Source organism: Choloepus didactylus, chromosome 2 (assembly GCF_015220235.1).
Source record: "Choloepus didactylus isolate mChoDid1 chromosome 2, mChoDid1.pri, whole genome shotgun sequence".
NCBI lineage: Eukaryota > Metazoa > Chordata > Mammalia > Pilosa > Megalonychidae > Choloepus > Choloepus didactylus.
The window spans coordinates 89,909,687-89,928,515 of NC_051308.1; positions in this window are offsets into that span (position 1 = coordinate 89,909,687).

An 18,829-nucleotide genomic window follows, 5' to 3' on the forward strand; every position below is an offset into this window, starting at 1 on the left:
ATGATGAAAGAGTTTTGGAAATAGACAGTGGTGATGGTAGCACAACATTGTAAATGTAATTAATACCAATGAATTGTACACTTAAAAATAGATAAAATAGCAAATTATATGGTATATATGTTACCATAATTTAAAAAATAAATTAATTTTTAAAAGAGCATGGACATGATTATACCCATTCCAGATTCTCAATGAACTCTAAACAAGTTTAGATCTGTGGATCAACAGATCCACATTGTGCCATGTTATAATCAAACTGTCAAATGCCAAAAATAAAGAGGGGGTTCTAAAAGCTGCAAGAGAGAAGCAATGTGTCACATACAAGGGAGCTTCAATAAGGTTACTTGCCAATTTCTCATTGGAAGCCATGGAGGCAAGAAGGCAATGGGACAACATATTAGAAGTGCTAAAAGCAAAAAATTGCAACCCAAGAATTCTATATCCAGCAAAACGGTCTTTCAAAAATTAAGAAGAGACTAACTACAATGCGTAAACTCAAAATTCAGTCTTAGAACACAGCCTAACAGGGAAATGATTATTGTAATGGTTCCTAGATTGTAAGCTCTTACAGTAGTCAAATCTATTCCTGAATTGTAATGGCTATCTCCAAACTCTGAGATGTTGATCTCTTGGTGTACAACCTGATTGGTCTGTGGAACATTGGGTTTCTGTGTGACACCTGAAACTCAGAGCTAGAGCTCGACAGATACGAATGTCAGTATTAACAGATACAGCAACTGTTAAAAAAAAAAAAAAAGCTGAAAAAGAGCCCAGACTTCAATTAGAGATATGAATGAAGCAGTTCTGGTTAAGATTAGGGCAAATTGGGCCAAACGGTAAAGGTTGAAACTGACTGTGTGTTAAAACTTCAACTTCCATGTGAGACCAAGGGAAGACATGTTTATTTGGTGTAGGATCTATATTTTCTAAACAATATTACTTCTACAGTTTGTTCAAACACCACAATTACATGGAACTTTGAATAGGAAGTGAGATATGGTAAGTCTGTATAGGTTAGAGTCAAATAGCAACACATCCCAAAGTAATTTGGGCAGAAAATAAAAATATATATTCAGGGCCCCCCTGAGGAGCTAGGGGAGGATGCGGAGGTGTTGGACTTCCTCACCTGGATTGTTGCTGATGTTCTCACAAACACTGGGGATTGACAGCTTGACATGCTGAGCCCTCAGTCTTGGGGCTTGCCCCTATGAAGCTTGTTACTGCAAAGGAGAGGCTAAACCTGCACATAATTGTGCCTAAGAGTCTCCCCCTGAGTGCCTCTTTGTTGCTCAGATGTGGCCCTCTCTCTCTAACTAAGACACCTTGGCAGGTGATCTCACTGTCCTCCCCGCTACGTGGGACCTGACTCCCAGGGGTGTAAATCTCCCTGGCAACACAGAATATGACTCCTCAGGATGAATCTGGACACAGCACCATGGGATTGAGAACATCTTCTTGACCAAAAGGAGGATGCAAAATGAAATGAAATAAAGCTTCAGTCACTGAGAGATTTCAAATGGAGTTGAGAGGTCACTCTGGAGGACATTCTTATCCACTATATAGATAACGTTTTTTAGGTTTTAATGTATTGGAATAGCTAGAAGTAAATACCTGAAACTACCAAACTCCAACCCAGTAGCCTTGACTCTTGAAGATGATTGTATAAAAATATAGATTACAAGCGGTGACAGTATAATTGTGAAAACCTTGTGGATTGCACTCCCTTTATCCAGTGTATGGATAGATGAGTAGATAAATGGGGACAAAAGCTAAATGAAAAATAGGGTGGGATGGGGGGGATGATACGGGTGTTCTTTTTTACTTTTATTTTTTATTCTTATTCTGATTCTTTCTGGTATAAGGAAAATGTTCAAAAATAGATTGGGGTGATGAATGCACGACTATATGATGGTACTGTGAACAGTTGATTGCACACCATGGATGATTGTATGATATGTGAATACATCTCAATAAAACTGTATTTAAAAAAAAAAATTAAGGAGAGATTGAGACATTCCTACATAAACAAAAGTTGATGGACTTCATCACCACTAGATCAGTCCTACAAGAAATGCTAAAGAAAGGAAAGGACACTAGACAACTAACTAAAGCCACATCAAGAAATAAAGACCTCCAGGAAAGATAATCACTTGGGTAAATATAAACACCAGTATTATTTTATTTTTGATTTGTAACTCCACTTTTTACTTCTTACAGGATCTAAAAGGCAAATGCATAAAATGTAATGATAAATCAATGGTTTGGGACTCATAATGTATAAATATGTAATTTGTGACAAGAACTACATAAATACGGGGATGATGGAGGAATACAGGAACACAGTTTGTGTGTGCTACTGAAGCTAAGTTGGTATCAGAGAATGTGAAAGAAGGGAGCCTACTCCATCTCTGTGTTCATGCAAAAGAAAGTTTTATTCTACTCATTTCTACAGGTTTTTATAGCATACAAGGTAGTTTCCTATGTGACTGTTCTCAGGTATTTCAGGGAGGGTACATTTTTTCTAAAGCCATTAGGTGTGATTGCGTGTCTTTGATCTCAAGGGACAACGTCTTTGGGGCTAGACAGGGGACAGCAGGAGCAGGAGACACGAGCACAGAAGGAGCCCGGCAAGGAGCCCTTATCTAAATTGGTGCCTGCCTTCAGGCATGCAATGCTTTGGCCTTTTCCCAGACTGGTGCCCACCTTCAGGCTTCCAAGGCTAGGAAGTGGCCCCGCTGTATAGCCTATCAAGCCAGGGAACCTTCCGTGTCTCCAAAAGAGAAAACGAGATTATTATAGATTTAGGTCGTTAAAGTTAAGCCCCATGATAACCACAAAGAAAGTATCAGAAAATATGCAAACTCACATATACCAAAAGTAGAGTACAAGTTACCAGAGGTGGGGGCAGAGGCAACAGGGGGTTAATGCAAAGTGAATGCAGGGTTTCTGTTTGGTGTGAAGAGAAAGTCCTAGTAATGGATGGTGGTGAGGGTACTATGATACGGTGTATATGATTAATCTCACAAAAATGGTATGCCTGTGAAGGATTGGGATGAGAAGATTTATTTTATATATGTGTATATATATATATATATATATATATATATATATATATTCCACAATTAAAAAAAAAAAGGACAAACTAAAGAGATACTGGATGGGATCCAAGAATGGAAAAGAAAAGGCTCAAAAAGATATCATTGGAATATAAGAAAAAATTAGAATATAGAATGTAAGCTTTGTATAAATGTTAAATTTCTTGAACTTAAGGTTCAATTACTTAAGGTAAATTGAATATCCTTGTTTGTGGGAAATTACATGGAAGTATTAAGTGTTCAATGAGTATGTGTGCAACCTGCTCTTAAATGTTCAGAAATTAGATAGATAGATAAATTGATAGATGATAGATGGAAGGAAGAAAGAACTGAAGGAGGGAAGGAAGGGAGGGAGGGAGGGAGGGAGGGAGGGAGGGAGAAAAAAATGGTTAAGGGGGAAAATGTTAAAATTGGTGGATCTGGGTGGGTGTATGTTGGAGTTTTCTGTATGGGGATTCTATTATTTTTCTAACTCTCCTGTAAGTTTGAAATTGTTTCAAAATAAAAAGTTTTTAAAAAAAGAACATTGATTGGACTGGGTTGAATAGTGTCCCCCAGAAACTCATGTCTATCCAGAACCTCAGAATGGAACTTTTTTGGAAATAGTGTCTTTGCAGGCGTAATTAGTTAAAATGAGATTCTACTGGATTACGGTAGGCCCTAAATCCAATATTGCTGGTGTTCTTATAAAAAGAGGGAAATTTGGACACAGAAACACAGTCATAGACAGGAAGCACACCATATGATGAGGGAGGCAGAGATTGGAGCCATATGCCTACGGGTCAAGGAATGCCTGCGGCTACCAGAAGTTGAAAGAGGCAAGGAAAGATCCTGCCCTAGAGGGTTCAGAGTGAGCTTGGCTCTGCAAACACCTCGATTTCAGTCTTCTAGACTCCAGAACAGCCATGAACAACTAAATTTCTGTTGTTTTAAGCCACTCAGTTTGTGCTACTTTGTTAAAGCAGCCGTAGGAAACTAGTATAGACACCTACCAAAGAATGATTTTCCCATACCTAATAGTGTCTGAAATGCCTGAAATTCATCTCACCATCAAAGTCCTTTTCTTTGGTCTGGGACGGTGATCCTCTTTTTTTTTTTCCCACCTTGAACTTTTTATTTTGAAATAATTTCAAACTTATAGGACAGATGCAAGAATAATACAAAAGCCATACAGAGACTATATCACAACTGTCACACCACCACCACCCCCACTAGATACCCAGAGCAGTGATCCTCTTTAATCTACAGCAAAATCACCTTGGATGTTCATAAAAAATGCTGAATTCTATGTTCAACTCCTAAAAGGTTCTGATTCAGTAACCCTGGGATGGAGCCCAGGGTTTGTTTTAACTTCATATATCAAAAATATTTAAACACATAGAAAGTACAGAGACTAGCATAATGAATCCTCTAGCTCTATAACCTGGCTTTAACAATTATCAACCTATGGCCCATCTTCCCACCCCACCCCCTACTCCATGTGGATTATTTTTAAGCAATGACAGAACTCATATCATTTCACCCATAAATACATCACGATATTTCTCTAAAGGATAAGGAATTTTTTCACAATCAACAAAATCCATAATGTCGGAAACTCTACAGAACAGGCCACCCAGTTTCTTCAACAAATAAATTGCATAAATAAAAATGGGAGAGATGATGTGCTGAACTTGTTTGGATGTTGACCTGTTCATTTTTAACAGCTTTACTAAGTCATAATTGACATATAATAAACTCACATATTTAAAGCATACAACTTGGTAAGTTTTCACATATGTATACACCTCTGAAACCATTACCACAATCAAGGTAGTGAACAGATATATCATCCCCAAAAGTTTCCTCATGCCCCTTTGTAATCTCTCCCTCTGGCTTCCCCCATTGCCACATGTTCTCAGGTTACCACTGATCTACTCTTAGATTAGTTTGCATTTTCTAGAGTTTTATATAAATGGAATCATACAGTATATATCCTTTTTGTCTTACTTCTTTCACTCAATATAATCATTTTAAGATTCCTCCATGTTGTTGCTCATATCAATAGTGTTTTCCCTTTTAATCTTTCAATCGTACAACATTTATTCTTGTACCCACAATGAGTCATTGAGCTCCCTCTCAATGCTGTTTTCTGTTTTCCTTTTTTGAGAACCTGGAAATTTCCCTTTCTTGCTTCCAAGCTTGGAAAAATATATTTTTTTTCAATTTTAAAAATTTATTATCTAGAATTCTAGTATATTTGGATGGTAGGAAGTCTTCCCTTGTCAGCCTAGTCTGCCAAATTAATCTGAATTAGATTAATTTTGTTAACAATGTAGAGAAAATGAAAAATGAAACTCTATTTTTAACAACATAAAGAAACCGTAGAGTCAAAGAGAAAGCTGCCTCTGTACAGATGTGGTATACCAGACATTTTAAAAGAGCTCTTGCTCCCTGATGCTTTCTCTACAACAGGCACACAAGCACAGTTTTGGCAGTGAACTCCAACCTCCCTTAAAGTACTTGCCATAGGACTAGACTTCAGATTTTGACTATATAAAGACATATTCCTTAAATACATATGTTTTGCATAAAAGTAACTTCAAAAATTACAAATACTTTCATGTTGTCAGGGGAGGAAAATTACCACTTTCCTCTTCTGAGTCAAGGGAAATCCACGCCCTCCCTAACACCACCTCCCCACCCGACACCCCAGTGGTTTATTTTAGTCACTTCTCTCTTTGCCATGTAAAAACTAAGCTGCAAATTTGAAAAAAAGATTTATGTCTAAGGTCCTATGAAAGTCTACCTATCATAAAAGCAATAGAGAATTATTAAATGACAAAAGCTGGTGGTTTAGAATGTATTAAAAGTTTCCTAATATTTTATCTAACAACCAATTTCAAGAAGGATCGTACTAGACTTTAACTTTTTGGTTTGATGACAATACCGACCTCCTTGTGGAAGGGCAATACTTTATGACATTTAAACCTAAATACATCATTATTAATAGTTTCAAACTTCTTACCAAAAATCCAGAGTTTAGAATTATTTTAAATCAAAATTATGTCATATAATATAGTCATAATATTTTATTTCTTAAGGTTGATAGTGAGTAAATGGAGGTTCATTGTGTTTTTGCTATACATTTTGGTATATTTAAAAATGCATAATAATTTTAATTGAAATCCACCATCACTTCTAGCCTTATGCTGGATACATACCCTTCAATCTCCCTTTTGTAGAACTGATAACTCTCTCTTCTGTGTCCCTACAACATCTAGTACATTCTTCTTATACAATACCTATAACTCTTTACTACATTTTAAATTTTTATTTCATGACTATCTTTCTCTACTAGACTATGAGTTCTTTGAAGACAAAAATCCTGTCGTTTTTTTAGTACCTTGGCATTCAGTAAATGTTTATTGTATGAATAATAGAATGAGTGAATGCATTCACAAATACTTGTTAGAAATTACTATGATGTGATGGTCCTTTCTCAATGAAACAGAGAACTTAAATAACATAGCAAATTATTGACTTTTCCAATAATTGATCATAAATTAATTTTTATTTGATTACAAGTGACAGAAATGTTTCCATATAGAGAAAAGAAGCATTTAAAGAAAATAAAATCTACAGTACAATTAGGATCTATGTCAATAATTCTAACATTAGCAATTAATATTTGATCTAACCATATCTTTACTTCTCTATGCCAGAGACCCCTAACTGCTGGCCTCAACATCCATTTTCTCCTACTTCGGTAAAAGAAGCCCAAATGTATTCCAGATTAAAATATGCACAGTTAAAAGACTATAATTCCTGGCCTCTCTTGCAGTCACGTATTCTGACAAACGAGAAGTAACTCAGAAATTTTCTTAAAGAAAGAAAGTGGGCTCTTCTCCCTTTCTTCTCTGCTACTACCTGGAACACAGATATGATGGTTGAATCTAGCAACCATCTTGTACCAGAGGATAAGAGAACACTCTAGGAATGGTGGAGCGATGAACTGGAAGGAGCTTAGCTTCCTGAAGACTTTGTGGAAACTCCATCTCACCTTAATTGCCAACTTCTCAGTTTGTTATATAGAGAGTAGACCTTTCTGTATTCAATCATTATTATTTATTATTTCTGGTTTTAATCACTGCAGCTAAACCTAATTCTAGCCACTACTCATATTCTTAAACCCTATTTTAGGGTCATATTCCTTCTCAATTGAATCACCTGATTTTAGAACACAGTATTAAATTAATTGCATAATATTGTAGTTCCTTTAAAATTGAAATGCTTTACTTGGAACCATCTAGAAGGACAAGGTAATATAGGAAGCTTGAATATGAATTTCAATGATTATTTTATCTTAATGACCATGGCTAAAATCTTTTTAAGTCCATTTTGGTTTGTTAATATTTTTACACTGCATTTTTCCCTGCCTCAAAAAGGCTGAGATAAATTTTTTCCTTCATATTTTTCTTTTATTTCTTCCATAAAATTTGAGCATGTCACCTTTCATTTATTTTAGGATTCTAATGTAGCAATTGCTGAATGAAACTAATGTAATCATAAAAAATTTACTTTATAAATATGATTTTGCAATATGTATTTCCTCCTAGACTTGTACCTGCAATTCTGAAAGATTCCCACCAACTGTAAACTAGAAAATCTGTGTATTCAGTACACTGAACTAGCGTGACTTGTAAGATACAGTCAAAACACAACTGTTTTCTTAAAATTAAGAGGGGTGAGTTGTTTCCCCTGCCACTAGATGAAAATTCCAGCAAGTTTCACGACTTTTCAGGTCACTTATAGAAACTATAGTCTTACAATCACTTTAAAGCCCAAAACTTGGCCTCAATTTGACATTGATCAAGGAAAACCTTAGAGAAAAGGAATGTGACCAGCTTCTTCTTTCTTTCCTGCTCACTTCCTTCCCTACTCAGTAGCTGCTGTTACCAACTCTCTGGGAATAGGCAGAAGGGAGCAGAAAGATCTCACCCAACTGGCACTGTGGTGAGCTGATTTTGTACTTTCTGGGACCAGCAGATGTTTGAAGCTGACTCTCTTGTAGGTGCTTTTGTGAGTGCTTCAGAGGCTTGCATGCTACATTGCTCAAGTTTCAACTCCTGCAACAATTCCCGTGACACAAGCCAAATATTCTATTCCTCTTGCTGCCATTCCTCCCTTGGCCATGGGTTTTTGTCTACCCACACCAGCTATTTCTCTTAGGGCCCAACTGACATCTCAGGAAGTTCTCTTGGGTAACAGTCAAAAGAGCTCTGGACCGGCTCTTTCTCCCCTGTGTGGCACACATCTGGTCTGTAGTATATTACACACCCCAATTTAAATACATTCTTAACTTAATCCACATTCCTGTGTACCCATCGTGAAAGGACCTCTTGAAGATGTGGCCCAAATGAATGAGGTTGGATTTTAATCCAGATTGCAGGAGGCCTTATAAAGAGAGCCAAGAAGGCACAGATGCTACAAAGGAGAGAATATCACCATGTGACCAGAGATATCTCTACAAGGCAAGGAACCCCAAAGACTGCCAGCAGCCAGTACCAGAATGTACAGATTCCAGGAGAAAGCAAGTCTTGCCAACACCTTGATTGTGGACTTCTCCTGGCCTCGTAACCATGAGCAAATAAGTTCCTGTTGTCTGAGCCAAGCCACTGTGTATTATTTGTCACAGCAGCCTAGCAAAATAAGATAGGTCCATGGGAAAAATTATGCATCCTCTGTCCTGACAAACACCAAGTTTGCTGACTGATCCCAATGCAACAGCGTATGTGGTGGTTTAAAGCTGTACGTACCCCAGAAAAACATGTTCTTAAATCTAATCCATTCTTGTGGGTATAAACCCACCATAAGTAGGACTTTTGATGAGGTTACTTTTTGTGAAGGTGTGGCGCACCTCAATCAGGATGAGTCTTAAACCTACTACTAGAGTCCTTATAAGAGAATGAAATTTGAACATAGAGAAAGAAACAGGAAGCAAAAAGCCTAAACAGATCCTGGAAGAGAAGGATGAGAGCAGGAGATGCTGCCTTGAGCCTTGCCAAACAACAGAGGGGCCGAGGATCACTGGCATCCAGTCCCAGAATGCTGGTCTTCAGGAAGAAAGCATTGCCTTAATGGTGACTTGATTTGGACTTTTTCCCAGCCTCAAACAGTGAGTGAATAAATACCCATAGTTTAAGCTGAACCATTTCACAGTATTTGCTGAAGCAGCCTAGGAAACTAAAATAGATTTTGCTACTAGGAGAGTGGGGTGCTATTATTGCAAATGCCAAAAATGTGGAAACGGCTTAGAATTGGGTAACAGGGAGAACTGTGAGGCATTTGATAGAAAAGGCCTAAATTGCTTTGAAGAGACTACTGGTAAAATATGGATGTTAAAGGAACTTCAGATGAGGCCTTAGAAGAAAATGATGAATGTGTTTTATCAGAAACTGGAGGAAAGGCGATCCTTGTTTCAAAGTGACAGAAAACTTGGCTAAGTTGAGTTCTGATATCGATGTAAGGCAGAATTTGAAAGTAATGAATTTGGATATTTAACTGAGGGGATTTTGAAGCTAAATGTGGAAAGCGCAGACTGGTTTCTCCTTGCAGCTTATAGTAAAATGCAAAAGAAAAGGGATAAGCTGAGAACCGAACTCCTGGGCATGAGGAAACCAAAAATTGATGGTTTGGAAAATTCTGAGTTTCTGGAAAGCAAGTCCCCAGAAAATAGTGCTCCATGCGAGAGTTTAACTGAACATGGAACTGGTCAGAAATTTCCACACAAATCAGGATTGGAGGTGCAGTTATCCAGGAAGGATCAGTGGAAAGTTCTTTCTTTTGTCTAATGGTTTGGACGCCTGTGTACTACAGGCAAAACCAAGAAGTTTATGTTTTTTGTTTTTTGTTTTGTTTTTTTGCAAGATTAGTATGAAAGTCACTACTGTCAGCCTGGACTCAAAGGAACAGAAAAGGGACAGATTGAAGGAAAAATCACTTCAAGGGCAGAATCATGGGAGCTGAAGTCTGGACCAAAGACATCTTCTTGGGCTGAGAAAGTGGGTCCACCCATGTGTGTGGAAAGGGCAAGTCTGCCCCGGGGTTTGGAGAAGGTGGGCCTTCCACCCCATTCTTCAGAAAGAGAGCTGCCACTGCAATGCACAGAGTGGGTGGGGCCTGTGCCCCAGAGATTGCAGAGAGTGTGGCTGCCATCCTACTGATTGGAGAGTGTGGGGACTTCACCCCAGTGTTTGGGGATAGTGTGGCTGCTGGGCAAGCTCTTAGAAGGGGTGGGGCTGCTGTTCCATCAGGCCTAGAGGACAGAATGTCATTTCATAGTTGACTCTCAGACCTTAAAATCTAATGGAGTATGTCCTGCTGGGTTTTCTACTTGTTTGGGAACTACGACCCCTGTTTTCTTTCCCATTTTTCTCTTCTGGAATGGGAATATTTATCCTATGCTTGTCCCCCCATTGAATATCAGAATTAGATAACTTGTTCTTTAGGTTTCACAGGTCCACAGACAGAGGGAAATTGTACCCCAGGACAGACCACACCCATAACTGATTTTGATGAGACTTTGTACTTCACATTTTTTCTGAAATGACTTAAGGCTTTGGGGATGTTGTGATGTAATGAATGTATTTTGCAGGTAGAAAGACATGTCTTTGGAGGGGTCCAGAGGGTGGAGTGTGATGGCTGGAATCTGTGTGTACCCGAGAAAATCATGTTCTTAAATTTAATCCACTCCTGTGGTGTGAACCCATTTTAAGGGGGACCTTTTGATGAGGTTACTTTAGTGAAGGCATGGCCCACCTCAGTCAGGATGGATCTTAATCCTGTTACTGGAGTCTTTTAAAAGAGAATGAAATTTGGACAGAGAGGAAGAAAACCACAGGGTGCAAGAAGCTGAAGTGGAATTCAGAAGAGAAAGAAGAGACCGGGGGATCCCTCCATGTGCCTTGCCATATGACAGACGAACCAAGGATTACTGACAGCCAGCCCCCAAATGCTGGTTTTCAGGAAGAAAACATTGCCTTGATGATGCCTTGATTTGAACTTTTCCCAGCCTCAATCCATGAACCAATAAATTCCCATCAATTAAGCCACCTCATTTCATGGTATTTGCTGAAACAGTCTAGGAAACTAAAATAGCTTATACCCTCTCTGATAACAAAGAGCTTTCTGGGTCATCTCTTTCTGGTCCTCTAGATTTTTCTGGGGGAGTCAGACCTCAGTCATTTATGCCCTTCTATCATAGTTCTCTGAGCAATCCTGTCAGAAGTGAGAATGGGGCATAGGATGCACAGTCTGGTTTTCTCCTAAGAAAACCTCTTTACCTCTTCACAAATGCAATCAGTTTCCACTGTCTGACCCTTGCAGTTTTGAAGACCCATCTAACCAGTGGAAACTTGTTTTAAAATTACTGCTTGGTGGTCTGATACTTCACTCTGAAATTTCACACCTGTGGCATTGGAATGCTTCTGTCAAATTTTCTATGCAATCTCCTGTTACATTTGTTATAGCTTCAGGATTCAAATAGCCAGGCTTGTCAGAGATGCATTTAACAAAGTGAAGATTAGCACAGTTTTCAAATAATTATACTTCAAAAAATAGAACTCTTTATTAGAAAAACAAGAATATAAACTGGTAATAATAATCACAATACAATCACTAATTTAGTATTTTTCTCTCTGATCAGTAGTTTCTTTTAATTCCTCCATCCTCCTACCATGAATTCCTTCAGACCTCGCAAACCTAATTCTCACAAACCCTTCATATATTTGGCTACACTCTTTTAAATCAAAAGCCTCTATAAAAATCAAAAGCCTTTGTAAGAATAAAAAAAAACCTCTAGTGTAAATGTAGCTGCTTCAGTTTTTGTAATTATTCCAATGACTGCCTATACCATATAGCTTGTTATTTAACTATATTTCTACATATTTTTAATTCTTCTCCTCTAGAGATTTTCCTCCCCTTTAAGTGGATAGCAGAAAGCAAGAAAAGGGAAAATGTAAGCATATAATAGACCCGTGTCCTTGGCATGACTCTCTTATTACTTTTCCACCTAATCAAAATAAGAAACAACCTTCACTTACCCCAGAAACTCCACCTTTTGAATGATATTACTTCAAACTCCACACTTCCCTCTTGGTCAAAGCTTACTATGTAATTTTCATATGGTCATTTTAATATAACCATTTTCATTTATTCATTGATTCATTCATGGAATAACTATTTATTGTTCTTACTAAGCAGAAGGCTCTATTCTAGGTATTAGAAATATTCAATAAACATGTCAGAAAAAGTTTAGGCTCTTATGAAACTTGTGATAACTTGTGGCTAACTATCAGTAAACAAATAAATGAATACATATTATAATATAATGCCAGTGACAAATGCAATGAAGACAAATAAAATAATGTAAAGGGATAGAAGGTGCCATTTTAGAAAGGGTGATCAGGGAGGGCCACTCTGGGGATGTGTGTTTCAGCAAAGACCCTAATCAGAAGTTTGAAGGTCATTTAGTGCAAAGGACCTGAGACAGCAGAGTGCATGGTGTGCTCTAAGAACAGCAGGGTGACTATTGTGGTTGCGGTCAGTGATTAAAGGAAGAGTGTTAGAAGATGAGGTTGAGGAGGTAGCTAGCGGTCAAGATAGGAGAGGGCCTAGCTGTTTTTTCTAGTTGATGGGAAGTCATTGGAGGGTTTTGAGTACAGGAGTGACAAAATCAGTTCTATGTTTTAAAAACATCAATCTAGCTTTAGTATTGAGAATTAACTGTAGAGAAGTAAGAGTAAAAGGAGGGAAACAGTTAGAAAGCTAGATTAGAAGACCAGATAAAAGACAACAGAGTTTGAAATAGAGTGGTAGTGGGAGAGATGGAAAGAAGTGGTTGAAATCTGGATGTGTTTTGAAGGTAAAGCCAAGAAGATTTCCTGATGATCTGGGAGTTAAAGGGGAGTCAGGGATGATTTTAAGAGTTTTGGCCTAAGCAGCGATTTGAATGGTGGGAACGTTGGGGAAGGAGCAAATGGAGGGAAGGAGGTGGATGCATACTCTAAAGTTCATGTTAAATTGTGATAACCATTAGACATCCAAATGAAGGTTTTAACTAGAAAATTAGATATATGATCTTGTGTTTTGGTCCAAGAGAGAAATTTGAAACTTATCAGCATATAGGTAGTTTTCTTTTTCTTTTCCTTTGTCTTTTTGACATGCTCCCATCATTCTTGAAGTACTTTGCCTTCTGGCTCAACAGGGTATTCCAGGTTCTTCTTTTGCAGCCCTAGCCCCGGAATCAGACTTTTCCAAGAGCCCTAGTTACTTTTGTGGAGAATATAATTTAGAAGCTAAGATCTGGGGGCAAGATGTGCTAATTACATATGGGGTGTTGTTACTCCCGGGCGCTCTCAGTGGACAAAGCTAGGAGATAGTTATAGATATAGAAATAGATGATGTAGATGTAGACATAGACATAGATACACACATATACACTTTTACATTATCAGTCTATTTCTATATCTATCTTGTCTGTGTGTATGGGGAGGGAGGAGAGAGAGAGAGAGAGAGAGAGGCCATGGATTCACACAAATATCTCCAATCCAACACCACAGGGATTATTGTAGTTTTCTTCTTTCCCATCTGACAGTGGGAATCCTGGTTCCAACTCTAATGCATTTACTTATGTGATCAACACCCTGTAAGTAACAGATCTTCCACTGTTACCACCACTCTTCCTTGCACAGATTCCTTCATCACCCCACTCAAGCTCTGACACTCCATACTTGTCTGCCCCTCCCATGTGGATGCCCTCCTCATATTGCTCAGGCATTTTCTGCATGGATGCCTAATGGCCCATGCCAGGATGCCCCTCTACATGGATGTCCTCCTCACTCCTCCTCAGGCTGTTAATATCCATGCTGGGCATATACCATTTTGAACCTCTGGGACATCCTCCAATTCAACCTCTTTGCCTACCTTGCTCTGCTTTGGGAACAAATCAAGAAGAGAAAGAAAGGAATGGGAAAGAGGAAGAGCCATTTATATATAGTTTGTAAACCCATAAACTTAAGACCTCCTAGGGAATGAGGGTAAATACAGAAGAGAAGACATGCACTTTGGGGAACTCCAAGTTTGACATTTAATTGTCAAAGATGTGAGGAGGAACCAAAAAAAAAACAGATTCCAGAGAAGAAGCTAAAGAGATAGGGGAAAACCAGGAGAGAAGAGTTTCTTGGAAGCCAATGAAGAATATGTTCCAAGAAGATCAACTGTGTTGAATAGAGCTAAGAGGTCTAGCAAGATGAAGACTGGGAATTGAGAACAGGGTTTAGCAATATGGAGGGCATTGGTGTCCTTAATGAGCGTATTATCGGTGGAATGTTGAGGGCAAAGGCATGACTGGAGTGGATTCAAGACAGAATGAGAGACAATGATGTGGGATAGCAAATATAAAAATTCTTTGCAGTATTTCTGTAAAGACGAGTAAAGAAATGGGGTAATAGCTAAAGAGGGATGTGAGATGAAGAGAAAGTTTCTTTCAATTTTTTAAATGGGAGAGACTAAGTATATTTGTATGTTTGTGTTAATGACCTGATAAAGAAAAATTAATACAGGAAAGAGATGGGATCATTTCAGAAGCAGAGTCCTTGAATGGGTAAAGGGAGATAGGACCCAGAGCACAGGGAAGGGGTTGGACTCAGACAGAAACAGGAACAGTTCAGCTTTCATAAAAGGGGGGATAGTAAGATGCAGGTAGGGGGGCAGGTTCAGTGGTGAGAGGTTGTGAAAGTTCTCTTCTGAGTGCTTCTTTTTTCTCAGTGAAATCAAAAGCAAGACTATCAGCTGAGAGGGAGGAGGAGGAGTAGGTTTGAGTGGAATGGAGTCATCTGGAAGAGTGGAAGTGTCAAATGACTAGGGAAATGTAAAGAATTGCTGGGCAACACTGAGAGCCCACTTGAGGCTTGAGGCAATAATTTTAAAGTGAGATCAGTCATCATGATTATTTGTTTTTCTCCAGTTGACTAGGTGCAGGCACTGGGCAATGGGAAGTTGTAGTTTACCATGGTTGGGGTTTTGCCAGGCAAGTACGGAAGGAGAGAAGGGCAACGGTATTGAGGGTATGTGCTAGATCCTACATTACTGCCCACAAGTATAACCCATATCATGAAAGAGGTTATAAAATATTAGCCATAGAATGTTTAAAACAAATCTTAATAAACATTTTAAACAATAATAAAACATTTTTACCATAGTGGTATATGTACGTGTACAAATACATAAACACATGTAATACATAATTACACAAATAAAATGTTATCTTCTTCTTAATGTAATTTTTAATCACATTTGGAGATTGAAATACTGCCTCTGTGTCCAGGAATTTCAAAACTCAATATAATTAACAATTATATATTAAATAATTGCAAAAGTCAATATTATCATCATCATTATTGTGGCTATACAACTACAGGCTCTATAACAAATGGCTATTGTTCCTTATCTCAGAACTGAATGCAGCTTAGGAAATACATGGTTAAATTTTTCCCTTTGTCTCTATGAGACTATTAACTTAAAAGTCTAAACCCACCTCACTTCAGTGCCATCCTGAGGCATCAACAACTTAAATGGTTATTAGTTCAGTAATTATATTATCTCATTCTAAAGATAGTATAACTGAACACATAGGGAAATGCATTGGTGCTAACTATGTGAGCAGAAAAATAGTTATGCATATTTCACAGAAGACTGTATTTTTGACATCCAGATGTGCCTTAGATGTCAGAACTGAGTGGGTCAAGGCCTTAGTGTGTTCATTCATTCTCTCTCGATTATTTAATGAATGACTGTCATGTGTTGGTTCAATGGTGGGACGTAAAAATTAACCCTCCAAAGGTTTTCTAACAGTAGGCCAGATGAGACATACACACAAATAATTCTATAAGGTAGTAGGTTATAAGTGTTCTATTGTTGCTGTAAGTAGAATGTTATAGTTACAGAGTGACTCTTCATCGCATGGAGAATGAACAAAGAAGGCATTAGGAAGAAATAGTATTTGAACTGGGACTTGAACGATGGCAGAATTTTGAAAGTTAGAAAACAGAATAAGAAAGCATTCCAGGCAGAAGGAATGGCATGAGCAAAAACATCGGAGGTAGGGAATAAAATGTAGGTGGAAAGAGAAACTGTTTTAGGAATCATTTGAAGGCAAGAACAAAAATCCACCCAATCAAGTTTAGATAAAGTAGAATTTATTATTTTTTTAAAAATATAAGGAGTTCTTACAGATTCAAAGATGGGCAAGAAGTATATCTGGGCCCCACAAAGGCATAGAACCAGGAACTGGGAAATCAAGAACTAAAGTTTCCTTCTTTCTAAAGACGTATTACCTCTCATTTCTGCTTCTCACTGTCTATTTCATCTCTCTCTCCACCCTGGTGTGTTCAGCTCCTAATACAAGCACATCACAGTTAAAAAAACCACCCTAGATCCTAGCATCAGTTCTCAACATCTTATCAGAGTCTCTGAGATCCAGTTCCAGTTTCCTGAAAGGGAGAATTTCATTGGTCCAGTTTGGGTTCAAAATCCACACTTAGTACAATCAGCTATTGCTAGAGAGTATAACATCACATGGTACTAACATGGAAACTAGATCCATCCTACAGAAGGAGCTAAAGATAATGTGATATTCTCTAAGAAAGGGGTAGGGAGAGAGGTTATAAAAGGGTATCTCTATTATAAAAATACACTCAAGCTGCAACAGTAAGACCTGAGCTTGAATCTCAGATCTGACATGCATTTCTTACATAACTTTCTTAGATAATAACTACTTTCTGTATATGTTGTTGCCTTGTCCTTAAAAGTGTGGTTAATAATACCTACTTTACAGGAATATTGTAAGAATTAATCAATATAATAACATGAAAACTCCTTGAAAATTGTAAACCCATATACAACTCCAAAGAATTAAGGGAAGAACCAGAAGTCCAGATTTAATAAATCAATTTTTTCAATAGTGATATGCTTAATGGATTAGAGCAAAAAATATGAAGCCGGGGAGATCTGTTGGGAAGCTATAAGAATAGTCTGTTTGTGAATGTGGTACTAGCTCATCACAGGGATAAGAAGGAGGTGGTGGTAACAAACAGTACAACAGTAATAGTAGTAATAGAATTAGGATAGAACAGTAATAGAATTAGAATAGTAGTAAAATTAGGTTAGAAAGTGGATGTGAAAATATTTTTTAAACTTTATGCGAATGAGCCATGACACACAGATTTACTCCTCTTTGAAGTAATCCTTCAGACTCTGAATGAATCTATGAAAAAATGAAGAGATTATTCTTCATTCAGGAATACACTTCTGGAAAGAGAATCAGACCCATTGCATATGAAACAATTTTGAAGAAAAGAAGGTAAACTGTTGAAATGATACTTTTGAACCAGAATTAATTAGCCTACAGTGGGGGCATTTATTTATGAGAAATACAGTAAATAGCCAAGTATGATATTTTTGACAGGCACCAAAAGACTATCTTGCCCAACATTTTACTTTATATTCTCCACTAGTAGTGCTATAACAGCTAATACTTACTGTTTTGAATTAAAGGCACTGAAGGTTTCTGTTATACACACATATACATCACATACATATAATCATGAAATAATTCAGCAAGGAAAAGGATCTTGTTATAAGATGCCACCAGGAAACCACTAGCAAAGGAGTTTTTAAGGACACAAAGCTTGTTGAAAAAGTACACCTTAAAACTAATCAATTCATCATATTAACTGTCCTGTCACCTAGAGTAACCAGAAAGGGAAGCAATTTAGAACAGAAGAATTTTACTAACAAAGCAAGAGACCAAGAATGGTCTCAATCTGGGACTGGCAACTTCTAAGAAGTGCCGTACCCATCACAACTCATTTGCCAACTTTCACCCCTGATTGCTACATGTAGAGTGAGACAGAACATTTGGAAATGCCCCCAAGAGAATTACACCCTGAATTTTAGATTTCTCCAGTAGAGGGAACTAGAAAGGAGAAAGGAACTAAAATTACAGAGAAATTTTCAGGAGAAGCAGGTTTGAGGTGGAAGGAAGGCAGAATCAGGTGCTATGTCTCAAATGTATAAAGTTTTAGATGCCTATTAAATACCCAAATAGAGATGTCAAATAGACAATTAGGTATATGATTTTGATTTATGAGACTGGCATTCAGAGGTGAGGTCTGAGTCAGAGATATAAAAGTTGGATTGCCAGTATATAAGGAAAGATATTTACAGCGATGAGACTGAATGCGATCACCAAAGGCAGGAAGGGAGATGGAGAAGAGAAAAGGACCAATGGCTGAGCCCTAGAGCACTTCAACATGCAGAGACTGAGGCCAATCAAAGAAGATGGAGGAAGGCTGGTGAAGTAGAAGGGACATCAGGGCAGGGTGGTGTATTGGAAACCAAATGGAGATAGCATTTCTGGAGAAAGGAATGATTTCTAGAAGAAAGTATTGAATGCTGCTGATAGGGTCAAAGAAGATAAATGAGAATTTCAGTATCAGTCCTGAATTTCAAGGCAATGGAGGTCCTGAATTTCAAGGCATTACTCCATTGTCTTTAAGAAAAATATACAGTGCTATCTTTAAGATTGTAATCAGCTTATTCATTGAGATCACTATAGTTCCCCAATGGCCACATTTACTAAGTTCATTTTATGTAGAAGAATCTCTGCTAGGTATTGGGGAGAAAAATATGAA